This window comes from Crinia signifera, chromosome 2, assembly GCF_055691185.1.
Source record: "Crinia signifera chromosome 2, ASM5569118v1, whole genome shotgun sequence".
NCBI lineage: Eukaryota > Metazoa > Chordata > Amphibia > Anura > Myobatrachidae > Crinia > Crinia signifera.
In genome coordinates this window covers 258,366,409-258,380,154 of record NC_139218.1, presented here as the reverse complement: position 1 = coordinate 258,380,154, position 13,746 = coordinate 258,366,409, and the positions used below count along the sequence as shown (strand labels likewise).

Here is a 13,746-nt window from a genome sequence, read left to right as displayed (position 1 = left end):
ATAGCTAAAACTATCGATGGTAGTCCATCACTTAGTTTGTAACTATCAATGGCTGGTTGCAAAATAGCCATCGATGGCCATCCCTACTACTGAATAGAGCAAGAAATAGCAACTCCCCTAACCATTTCTACTGTGAAAGGATTCCGTTAAGGCAGGGGATCTCAAACTCGGTCCTCAGGACATGATTTCCAGGTCACCCAGTAGGTGCATTCATTACTCATTGACACATTTTAAAAGATCCACAGGTGGAGCTGATTATTTCACTTTTGATTCTGTGAGGATATATATGTCTAGTGAAGACCTCGCAATATGTCCAAAACCCTTCATAAGAGGCTTGCCATCTAAGGATTTTTCCACTGCGCACCACTCACAGCAAGCTCAAGTAGCCAGAGACAATGTATAGCATGCAGTAACTCGCATGCATAACTCACCCGGCAGCTGCCGGGCGACAGGATCGCATATGATGCATTGTATACAGTCATTTTGCATCCAATGTATTGTATGCAATCCCAGCAAGGGCTACAGGCTGACATGAATCTTCATGGCAGCCCGTAGGATCTGCAATGTGAGGTGTATGGGAATGTGACTTGCATCTCGATCGCAGAATTACAGTGCGATCCGTCACAGAATTACATCGGAATTGCATAATCCATTTGGCACTAGTGGATGGCAGCGTTTACTATGTGGCTAAGATGAATACAGACATATCTGTCCTGTTGCTGATGTCACACACCCTCTCCTACAACACTTGGGCATGCTTGCGGTTTCCTGGACACTCTCAGCTAGCTGAATAATACCCCTTTTACACCGCCAAAAAATCCGGGTCAGCGGCGGGTCAGACCCGGATCTTTGGCGGTGTAAATCCCTAACGCTGTGTCCCTTTACACAGGACTTCTACCCAGGTCCTGACCTGGGTAGAACACGGCTAGGACCTGGGTAGAGGGTGGTGTAATGTTACATGAATTTGGAACGTCCAACCTGCGGACCGCAGCGTCCGCAGGTTGGACGGATTGTCAGTCTATCACTGACATGCTATACTCTGCAGACAGCAGCGGGGGAGGGAGGTGAACGGATGCCTGTGTGCGGCATCCATTCACCTCCTGTCCAATGGCGGGGGGTGCGCGCGGGGACTGGGGGCAGCCTAGCAGCTTACCTTAGTGCTGGGCTGCCCCCAGCAGCATTCCGGGTACAGCGGCGGTGATCGGCGCTTGAAGATGACATCGCGCTGTCATCTTCAAGCGCCGGAAAGGGGCGGGAGGGGGGTGCGGGCGTTTAAGCCCGTCCGGTGTAAATGCCCCTAAACAACCAGGGTCCAAAAAGCCGGGTGCGACCCGGCGTTTTGGTCTAAAAGGGGTATAAGAAACTCACCATGTACACATGGTGAGATTCCTTTGCTATTCGACTTGAGATTTGCTAACTCTGTGCTATTTACATACAATTCATGCTATCTACATTCGATTTGCGATATATAATCATTGCTGCACTGTCTATTTGGCTTTTCGATTTCAGCTGAACGGGAGCACCAATTAACTTTGGCGTCGTTCATTTTGTGGTTATTTTGAGACCTAAACTATTCTTAAACTAGTTTTGTAATATGGTAAGCCCATTTAATAAACTGCAAAGAATTTTTTTTTTCTTGATGACATTATGAAATGGAGAATGAGAAAAAGTTGGAGTAATTTTTTTTTTTATTTTAAGAATCATTTAAATCACAATAGACACGCAGTTAAAAAATTAGTGCTCCCAGATTTATAAGATAATGTACCAGAGGAAGTTACAATATTAGACTTTTAAGTCTCAAAAAAGCTATACCAGAATTGAAAAATAAAAAACTATCACAGCCATTAGAAGACGGGTCACATTATCATACAGATTTGTAACATTACTTGTACAGACAACTAAACGTGTTTCAATAAACCCGTTGAATCTGAACATTATAGTGTACAGTGCTTCATAAAGTAGCAATAAAAAGGGAGTTGTTTATTTTAGAAGGAGCACAGACTACAAAACAGGAATGGCAGACATCTATAGTAATTCTTATACAGCTATTTAAAGCAAACGCATCATAGAAGTGTAATGCAATACACAGTATGTGTACCAAACAAGGGGATGTTACAGGCATATCTGAGATACTACCAGATTGTACCATCAAGTAAATGGCAGTAACGTCCAGCTATGGCATAACACTGTATCCACCCAACTGTGTCATCACATCCCAACACTTCCCAGGGATAAATATGCAATGGATGCAGCAATAATAATAATAATGCATCATCATATTATAGGCGGAGACGTTCCCACTGGAACTTTCTGAATTGCTGGATAGGGGGAGGAAGCTCCCACCCGCCGGCCCCGATGTTGTTTTGCTATATGTCTGTATGTATATATGGGTGGGAGGTACACATATATATAGGTACTGTATATGGGTGGGAGTGGGTCTGCCATACGGTGTCAGTAATGCTTTGGCACTACAGGAAACAGTCCAGACAGAGCAGCTGGCCGTGCCAGCAGCAGGACATGTATAGCAGGATTGTACTGTAGTAACGGAAGGATGTGCCGGTCACACACTGCACAGTGTAATCCGCCTCTGTATGGGGACCACCCCGAGCATCAATAATATCTATGCCGGGAGCACGGTACCTGAGCGCGGCCCCGATATGCTGGCCAGCAGCGGTCACACGGCAACTCCGGCGGCGGTAGTGTGTGCTCCCCTCACTGGTGCGGCTCCGTCCATGGGCAGCAGCAGCAGAATCATTCCCAGTATAGTCCGGGATCACACACAGCTGGGAAAAGGGAGGGGGAAACTACAACTCCCAAAACACCCCGCGGTCGCCGCCAGCCTGCTACAGCCCGTCCATTCTTTATTGCACACTGACACTCGCCCTGTGCCTCTGTCTACAGTGCACTAACAATAGTCATGAGGCTTATACCACTCTGTCCCTTTAAACTGGAACGCGCATGAATTACACAGGTTCCGTGGCTTGCTGCCTTCCAGCCTGCATATCCCCTGATTTTACTCAGCCACAGAACCTGTGTAATCCATGAGTGTACCGGTATAATGTTTATGGCGGAGTAAAGGTGCATACACACGGGGCAATATATTGCACAGCAATCATATTGCTCAGTGTCCCGTTTTCATCTGAGACCATAGATGGTCGCTGATGAAAATGACACACTACCGGGAGAAGAGCCAGGGGAAGTCGCTGGTCGGAGGAGCAAGACCATTAGGGGGCTTTTTCGCCGGTGCACACTCCAATCGCTGGCAATATGGTCGCTCAGCGACAAGTGTACTGTGTGTACACCATACTTGCCGACTTTGGCATACTCCTTTCCGGGAGAAGCCCGGAGAGGAGTGAAAGGGGGCGGGTAGAGGCTTCGTTTTGGGGGCTGGGCACGGGTGATGTCATCAAGCCCCGCCCCCATGACGGGCTGAAGCCTCAATTTGCGGGTCCGTGGGTGGGGGGAGGGGCTAAAAATTACACGAAATGCCGCGAATTGCGTCATTTCTCTGACCACTGTATGTGTATGTTGACATGTCCCCACTTTATTTTTCAGCAGCACGAGTGCGCCGCGCTTCCACAGCCGTCCCCTCACCATGGCATACCTCCCAACTGTCCCGATTTCCGCGGGAAAGTCCCGATATTCGGGGACGTTCCCGCGTCCCGCCCGGGGCCGCCATTGTCCCGCGGTGGGGGGGGGGACAGTTGGGAGCCCCCCCAGCCTGCCAAGAATAGACGCTGTGCGCATGCGCACAGCGTCTATTCAGCGCCGACGAGCAGCGAAAATGGGGGCGTGGCCTCGCGGCAGTGCCGCGATTATAGACCACGCCCCTTCCCGATAGGCCACGCCCCCGAAAAATCACCTCGCGGGGCTCGCTGCGCTCGCCACGCTTCGGGCACGGTGGCTATTCTCTATTCTATTCTCACTCCACGCCCTAGTGGATAGTAGGGCATGAAAAGGTCGGAGGACGCGTACCGCCGCCCCTCGCGGGCTCGCTGCGCTCGCCACGCTTCGGATTGGCGTCAATAGCGGGGTGGCGTTAACGGAGGTGGGGGGCCATGAAACATTTTTTTAAAAAACATATTGGCCAATTTCACATGGTCATTTTATTTTAACATTGCTGTCTATGGGAAATCGGGTCCATCGCGTCTTTTAACATTACTGTCTATGGGAAATCGGGTCCATCGTGTCTTTTAACATTACTGTCTATGGGAAATCGCGGGCATCGCGTCGCGGCCCCTTATAACGGCCACGACCGACGCGATGCCCCCGATTTGGGGCTAAATCGCGGGCATCGCGTCGGTCGGGTGTCCTTAAGTTAACCAAACTTAAGGACAAAATCGGCAGCCCGGATAACTCACAAGTACCCACTTTCTTTGCTAAAGTCCATTATTCCCTTTTACACAATAAAATTGCTATCAGAGAAAATGATCTGAAAATGTTCTCCACTTTTCTTCGTTGTGCACAGAGTCCTATTTATTAGGACGGAAGCAATTGTATTAAATTGTTCCCATTTTTTTAGATGATAATTTTTGCTTTTCTTTTCTTTAGTTATCTAGGGGAAACCCACTGAGGTCGCCTGTACTGCTAAAGGATCTATCACAGAATAGATTTTATTATATTCTCAAATTAGATACTGTAGAGAATTACATTTACCCAATGATTTTTTTATTATTGTAAAAATGTAGCTTTTAATGTAAAATAACTGCTAAACAGGGCAGCCATCGGGGGGGGGGGGGGGGGGGCGGGGTCTGTGGGATCTCCAGTCTCGGGCCCAGACAGAAAAGGGACCCAGTACTGGAGTCTATCAAATATAATAACGTTCGCATTTCCCTTGAAGCAATGTAGAGTAGAGTAGTGTCGCCAGTGCTGCACCAGGCAATTCTAGGTGTTCTAGAAAGGAAAGGGGGCCCTGCATATTTTGTCAGTCCCTGGGCCCACAGTTTCTGATGGCAGCCCTGCTGCTAAATACTGGAAGAGGTAACTCCCTATTAGAATCTCCGGTACTTGTGACTTATCTGGGCGCCCGATTTTCTTCATCACACCTAAAAATCGCGTCAAAACGCATCGCATACAATCAGATTGCATGCAATGCGATTTGCCGCGATTTTTGAAGGCACCAAGATACCTGTTTCATATGTGAAATGGCCCCCCAGACCCCATTTTTAATTGTATACCCACCCTGATGGCTAAATGCCCCCCATTGTTAACGCCACCCCACTATCAACGCCAACCCGAAGCGTGGCGAGCGCAGCGAGCCCGCGAGGGGTGGCTGTACGCGTCCTCCGACCTTTTCATACCCCCACTATCCACGTCGGCGTGGAGTTGATTCTATATAGTGTGGCGAGCGCAACGAGCCACCGAGCCCGAAGTGTGGCGAGCGCAGCGAGCCCCGCAAGGGGACACGGATACCTGTGAAGCCCGGATACCTGTGAAGCCCTCGCGGGCTCGCTGCGCTTGCCACGCTTCGGGTTGGCGTTGATAGTGGGGTGGCTTTAACAATGGGGGTCATTTAGCCATCAGGGTGGGTATACAATTAAAAATGGGGTCTGGGGGGCCATTTCACATATGAAACAGGCATCTGGGTGCCTGTACATATTAAAATCGCATCAAATCGCATCGCATGCAATACAATAGCATACAATGCAACGCGATTTTCTCTTCAAGGGAATTTCAAGGGAAATCGCGTCAAATCGCATCAAATCGCACGCTTAAGGCCCCCATACACTAGGGCGACTTGTCCTTAGGACAAGTCGCCCCCGACTTCCCCCTGAGCTTCCCCGGCTGCTCCCCGGGGGAGCTTGATTAGATTGGCACTTGATGTGCCATTTTTTACATGTGATAAATCGTCTCGATTTATCACATGTAAAAAACCCGGGGAGCAGGGGGGGGGGGGCTACAGAGCAGGGCTGCTGGTGGGAGCAGGGGGGGCTGGGGACGCTGCGGGGGACATAGGCGGCATAGAGCCGGGAGCTATCAGTGCTAGAAAAAAAAAGCCTATACAATGAATGGGCAGCCTGTGATTGACTGAGCGCTCTCTCAGCCAATTGCTGACTGGCTGAGAGAGCGCTCAGCCAATCACAGGCCGCCCATTCATTGTATGGGCTTTTTTTTTTTCAGTACTGACAGCTCCCGCCGGCTCCCCCTGCCCGGCTCTATGCCGCCTGTGTCCCCCGCAGCGTCCCCCCCCTGCTCCCTCCACCGCCGCGCCACCCCACTAGGTCCCAAGTCGGGTGGTCGGACGTGCAGCAGGTCCGACCACCCGACGCAGATCCGATGCGCACGGGACCGCGCATCGGATCTGAGGGGACATCAAAACTAGCCGATTTTGGTCCGATTTCGGCCAGATCCGACTGATCTGGCTGAAATCTGACCAAAATCGGCTAGTGTATGGGGGCCTTTAGGGTACTGGCATACAATTTCAATATCGGGCGCCCAGATAAGTCACAAGTACCGAATCTCCCTATAATATTGTTATTAAATGCTCTAATGATCATTGCAATCTATTAGAAACAAGTGAAACATAATGGGCCTCAACAGGTGTAATTGCTGGAACAGACCCAACCGATTTAGCAGAGAGCTTTCCATCCAGCAACCTGTTGCACTTATTTTAATGTACCAGGTGAGAGATACCAATATGTGCAGGTGGGGCCGAAAATAGGAAGCTTTCTATAACAGTGGTACATGCCAAATCATTCCTTACCTTGCTTTAATAAAGTAAGCAGAATGGCACAGCTCTCCCAGAAGATGGAGGAAGAACGCATAGTGTGATCTCCGATGAGCTGCGTGACCTACCTGCAGTTGATGGAACAGGTCATGTGATGTAGAAGCTGCTGCAGCTGCTTAGGGCAAGTATAAGATCAATTTCAGTTGTATTTTTTATTTTTTTTTATTTTACCTTTGTGTTAGAAATTCAAGTACTGTACTCGGATATCAGGTATCTCCAGAAATACATTGCTTTTATTTATAAGGCAGCAGAACATATATTACAGGCATATTGTTACTATGAAAGCTCCTATTATGTTCTGAAATCAATTCCTTGCTAACCAGCCCTGCTATACAACTATTTTAGGCTTTTTACATAGGATTGGGGATCCAGATTGGCCAGCAAAGCACTGTCATACTGCTGCCAGTCTGAGCCCAAGGAGCAGAGTAATGATATTTCCTAAAAAATGGTATCAATAATCGATATTTTATTGCTGTGATACACATCAATAGAAAATCAGCCTTATTACTGTCAGTTCCTAAATAAACTCTTCCATGAATACATAATAATGGTAATTTCAGGGGGGGGGGACACATTTATTTTATTAGGCACCTTTATGTATAGATTTATCTGTATTGAACTCTAATTACTTTTATCTGTACATTTCTTAATTAATCTTAAAATGACAATTCTAAACTCTTGGAGGTAAATTTGACAGGGTGCGAGAGGAGTTTGCAGAAAAATGGGCAGATTTTTAAATTGGCAATTATTTACAAGGCACCAGGTTGGTTTTGCCCTGTAAATGATTGCTGCTTAAAAAATGTGGCCCCTCTTGGACAAGCTACAGTACCTCCTGCTTCTTGCACCTATTAGATTTAGACCCTTAACTCTGAAACTGATAAAAACTATTATCATAATAGAGAAAACAAGTATAATAAAGTGATACAGCAAATAATTGATAGAATTCAAACCTACACCAATAGTAAGCAACAGACAGCCCAGACCCCATCTCACTTATTTGCTGCTTTGTTATAAAACAAACAATAACAGTTCAGTCCAATTAGCCATAATGTCATCATGGTTGCGAGAACAGCACAGCAATAGCTCACTTTATGGCAGCCCAAATTCACTGAAAACTGCTTGCCAGCCTTGGGCTGGGAGAGGGGTGCTGTGTATTGATGGTGTTTTAATGCCACAGCAACTTGCACCTTTTGTAGCTAATTTTATTGTCTCCTAAGATTGAAAGAGAAAAGTTAGCTTCCATGTCATGTGACCTTGTCTTCTTAATGCAGGACAGTCATGCATCACACCAGTAAGTGGAGTGTGTTCTCCCTCATTCCTCTGTAGGTTGGAATAAGAGCAGTGGTTAGTAGAACTAGCAGTACAAATAAGTGAAAGATGTAGTATAAATGCTATCTGAGGAAATGTGGGATTATTTTGGAGCAGTCAGGAATCCTGAATGAGATGCGATGGAGAAGAGTGGTCAGAGGGTGCTAACAGCATACTTGCCTACTTTTGAAAATAAGTTTCAGGGAGATTTTTAGATGCTATCAAAATGCACCACACTGCGGGCGTGTCATGATTCATCCAAAGGGTGTGTCTGGTGACACCTATGGGCATATCTATTTCCACCCAGAGGTGTGTCCTGCAATGGCTGGTGAAAAAAAAAAACTACGAAAAGCAGCATACAGTACCACCAGAGAAAGTTTGTGTATGCTCTCTCAGGGAAGCACACTATTCTTTATTCTAAGGGGTGACAAATAGCCCTTTCTGGCCAGGATCAGTAGTCAGCCAGTGGATTATTGGCCCAAATTGATATATCAGGTGCTAATCTAAAACACTATAAACAATGTTCACAATTTATTGTTAAATGTATATTATCCAGAATCCTGCACTCACGTCATACCTATGGCAACAGCTTTCTTGCACTCCTAATGGTTCACATAAGTGGTCCATCACATATACAAAGTACAAATGAAAATACCCCAAACGAAGGCACTCACCAATGAATCCCTCCCAAAATACAGGTTAACGTTTCGGTTCAGGCGAACCTTTTTCAAGATAGGGCTTGTAGAAATAATAGCAATAACGAGGTGTTAACCCACGTACATGTCAGCTACACAGAGGACTAAGGGGGTGATCCTGATGGACTCCCTAAGCAGTGAAAATAGACTAGATAGGCCAATTGGTTCTTATCTGCCGTCAAATTCTGTTTCTATGATGATGATGACAATGTATAAACCATGCATGTGGATACGTAAAACTGTACATTCAAGCGTATATACAGCATCACACAATGTTATTCAACTCAACTTATTGCAGAACCCCATGTGAGAATATCAAAGCAGGAACAAAAGGTATTAGATTACTCACTAAAGAAAAATAGATGACTTCTTTAAGTGACATAAATCGCACAAGAAATGTAGTAAGAAATTCCTGTTTATTCAGCCAGTCAGACCACTACACAACACTGCTTGGGACTGACTGGAGTTTTCTGTGTTTTGTTTATTTGTGTCTCAATGCCATCTTTTGTGTTTGCAGTGTCATTCTGAATGCTAATCAGTGTCCGACTCCTACTACTACCACATCTGACAGCAATGCTGGAACTGTTTCTATGAATAAAGAACAACGCATTGCATGCTGTTGTTATAGCTGCAATCCCATGAGGACATTTTTAATTTTCAATATTAATCACTTCTCTTCTCTGTAACAAATTTCCAGTGTTTTTTTTACCTTCTTTCTTTTCTTCAACTAAATATTAATGATTTCACGGTTGCTAAGTGTTATGTTACTGCAATAGCAAGTATCTTGTACTCATGCTCATCCAGAGCACAGGCAGCCATAATTTCCATTATGTGGTCTCTCTCTTCTGGAACAAGCTTAAGTGATGATCAGGGGAGTAGTATGGTGGGTGGTGTCTCATGCCCCTTTTAGACCGCACTTTTAAAACGGTAAATTGCCGTTTTTTTACCGTTTTAAAACGGCAATGTGTGCGGTCTGAAAGGTCCAGTCCCACTTAACCGGTTAGAAAATGCCGTTTTTTCTAACCGGTTAAAATGCAGGGTCCTACCCGTTTCTGAACCGGTATTTTAGCGCAAAAATCGGCTCAGAAACGGTATTTAGGACCCAGCCAATGAGCTGGGTCCTAAATTCAGCACAGTGAATACTTAATGAGCGCTCATTAAGTATTCACAGCACTGGAGCCCCCCCCCCGCGCGTGTCGACACCCCCCGCGCGCGTGTCGACGCCCCCCGCGCGTGTCGACGGCCCCCCGCGTGTCGACCCCCCCCGCGCGTGTCGGCGCCCCCCCGTGTCGACTTACCCCGTGCCGGTATCTCCGTTGTGGTTCCCGGCACTGCAGCTCAGTATGCTCGGAAAGCACTTATGAAAAAAGTGTCTTTCAGAAAATGGCTGCCCCCCATACGGAAGACAGTTTTTTTAAACAGGGTTTCGGGCAGCCATTTTCTGGAAGACACTTTTTTCATAAGTGCTTTCCGAGCATACTGAGCTGCAGTCCACAACGGAGGTACCGGCACGGGGTAAGTCGACACGGGGGGGGGGGTGCCGACACGCGGGGTGGGGTGGGCGTCGACACGCGCGGGGGGCGTCGACATGCGCGGGGGGCGTCGACATTCGCGGGGGGCGTCGACATGCTCTCGGTCGACACGCGAGGGGGGGGGGGAGCTGCACGGAGGGGAGGGCTGAAGGCTGCACTGGCTTTGACCCTGTATTTGGAAAGTTTCCAAAAACGGGTCTGCCAGTGTCAAAAAATCGGCACTTAAACGATAATATACCGTTTAAGTGCTGCGGTGTGAAAGGGGTTTTATCTGGCAGACCCGTTTTTGGAAACGTTTCCAAATACAGGGTCAAAGCCAGTTATGCGGTCTGAAAGCAGCATAAGACTACAGCATGCCCCGGTGCCCTCCATCCACCCCAATACTATAATAAAGATAACCGAAACAGCAGGGCAGTGTCAAGCTGTAGCATGAAGAGCACACTGAGAATATGCATTGATACCTATAAAAATAGACTGGAAACAGAGGTGCAAATGTGAAACAGTGAGGTGCTGCTTCAGGGGCATGGCTAATCTCTCTCTCTCTCTCTCTCTCTCTCTCTCTGGTCCGGAAGTACTAAGCTATAATATATGATAAAACGGAGAGTGATAAACAACCAACCAATCAGCACATACCTGCCATGTCACAGACTGACAAAAATGACAAGTAGGAGCTGATTGGTTGGAGGTTTATAACTCTCCATTTTATCACTTTCCAAGGCTTAGTACATATCGGTCTCTCTCTCCAGACCAAGTAAGACATGCAGGGAGACAACATGGTTTAAGACTTGACCTCAGAGTTTGGGTGGAGAACACATATCACATGGTGCAATGTTGTCTTCAACATTTTTATCCAAAAAATATTGAAACACTTAACTGAAAAGAAAGATAATTTAAAAAAGGAACATTAAACATTATACATTAAATTATAAAGTTAGTAAAAATGGCATATAGGAGCAGCAGATACTAGTGTGTGTTGTGTACTGTAAAGCTGTGTACACATAGGATGATTCTTCTAAGCTATTTTGACTAAATTGTCGAAATCGCTTAGAAGGCTTGCCTGAATCGCCCCGCATGTACACAGCAGACGATAGCAATGCCGGCCCAGCAGCATTGCTATTGACCAGCCGATTAGACAGTCATTGACTAGGTACTGCAGTGGCCATTTGGCTGTACACGTGAGATGCTGCTGGGGATGGCCGCCAGCTTATCCCTTGCAGCGACATAGCGATTTTGACTAGGCAAAATCATTTAATCAAAATCACCCAGCCTCCAGCCCATGTGTACAAAATGCAAGAGAGAATTCAAAAATGCTTTTTCTGATATACTCTATGGTACTACTTCATACAGGTGGACACTCCAGTTTTAATTAATGAATGGTATGCTTAATCACAATTAGCAACAGGCACACTCCTGGTTGTTCCAGATGTAATATTCATGACATGATTTGGAAGCTCTGACTTCAGCTACTGTATGGAGACTACACTGAAACACCAATTTTATAGGGATCCATAAACTGTGATAACATAAATGGTTCCGCTATAATGGTACAAATATTAGATATCAGCAGGGCTGCCCTGGGGATGGGGGGTGAAGAGCTGTGGGGACTAGAGTCCCGGGCCCCGACAGAGAAGAGCCTGGGTGACAGCATTTTGAAATACAGGAGACAGATACACTCACTACCTATTTGGTCAGTCCCGGGCCCCACAATTTCTAGTATAAGTTTATACAAAAAATATCATTAGCTAAATAGAATACTATTTTTTATCATATCATATTCTCCAAAACACTGGTACTAATTTGTAACATTACAATTATGTGATCTCTTCAATGGAGTAAATATAGTATATGTTGACAGGAACAAATACCTGGATCCATGAAACCAAATTTTGAAATTGTACAAAATATTTTATTATTAGTACATATATTATTAAATATATTATGACCCCACCCATGTTTGTGTTGACCCTGCCTACAGTTGATTTGGCCCCACTTAAGTGAGGCCAGGTCAATATTTTTTCAAGGGCCACTTTGAGTTCCCAATTTCCGCCAGTGTGCCATTACCACTCTCATCACTACACAAGCACAAGGTGAAAAATACAAAGAAAGCAACTTCATTTAACACTTCCATCTAATAATTTCTACTCTTTATTTTGTGATTAAAATATTTACTCTGAAGGCACAGTGATTACAGATTTTATGTTATTCTATGATCCTATAATTTATGATAACATTATATAACTAGAGAATTTAGAAAAAGAGTCTCTTTCTCATGTTCCACGTACTGATACAGTGGGCAGTATTCAATGAGGCCAATTCGCCATGTTTCATGGCGAATTTGTGCTATTTTCACTTTGGAAGGTGATTTTTGTGTCAGAAAGTGAATCACCCTATTCAATGTGCACTTTTTACCGTCTGCGAATAGTGAATGACGGTCAATTCGCCATCTGATACTCTCCGCAATTCGCTGTGTTTTTTCAATGGGTTTTTCAATGTGATTCGCCGTGAGTGTATTCAATGAGAAGAGGAATGTGAACTTTTAAAATAATAATCATATATTCACTGCTCCCGATCTTTACATATACACGATCAAAAGCAGTGATAGCGGCTCCTACCAGGCCCCCTGCTAGCTCTCCCGGGGGGCAGCTTGTGCTGCCTGGGTCCCGGGGAGCTCTCCTACCCCCCACATACATTCTGGGGCAGGCAGGCTCCCTGCTTAACATTCGCCGTCAGGGGCAGCGAGCCCCTGCGGCATTGTGTCAGCGAGGGCTGGCAGCGCAGGCTCCAGCCCTCTGGAACACGGCGACTGTGCCGTGAATCCTGAACAGGATTCGCTGCACATCGCAATTATACTCTGTGAATACTGCCCAGTATATAGACCAGGGCTGGAGAACACCGGCCCTCCAGATGTTAATGAACTACACATCCAAGGATGCATTGCATTAGTTTTGCTATGTGGCCATGCTGAAACTGATGCAAGGCATGCTGGGATGTGTAGTTGAACAACATCTGGAGGGCCGGTGTTGCCCAGCCCTGATATAGACCATAGAATTGTTGCATATGTTGAAAATTTATTTTACTGCTTATTATTATATTTCAGCACAAATCCCTAAGTTTGACCCTACTAAGGGTGAAATGTAATAGGATGAGAGATTCAGAAAGTGAGAGATCGCCATTTTTTGTAAAAAGCGGCAATCATTTATACTGCAAAACCAGTTTGATTTTGAAGTGTAAATGATTGCCGCTTTAAAAAAACCCTGAAGATTTCTTACCAAATCTCTCACTTTCTTAATCTCTCATCCTATTAAATTTCACCCTAGGTTCTTAAGGTTAATTACAAATCAGTAATCTAATATAATATTAGTAGTTGTAATGAAGGTCTGGGGAAGACTGATGGTCAGGTTAATAATATACACTTCTTTGTTGTGGATTAATTTGATATCTGTTATGGTAAATGCTCTCTCAGGTTATAAAAAACACTGTGCAG

At 45.7% G+C, this 13,746-nt stretch overlaps 1 protein-coding gene across 1 annotated transcript in view; it reads right to left on the bottom strand.

The window, feature by feature from the left end:
- PRRG1 (proline rich and Gla domain 1) overlaps positions 1 to 2,884 on the bottom strand; it is a 40,769-nt gene extending 37,885 nt beyond the window's left edge. The window contains exon 1 of the mRNA XM_083174356.1: positions 2,641 to 2,884. The gene's annotated coding sequence lies outside the window, so the exon portion shown is untranslated. The remainder of the gene's footprint in view (positions 1 to 2,640) is intronic.
- Between the last annotated feature and the right edge of the window lie 10,862 nt (positions 2,885 to 13,746).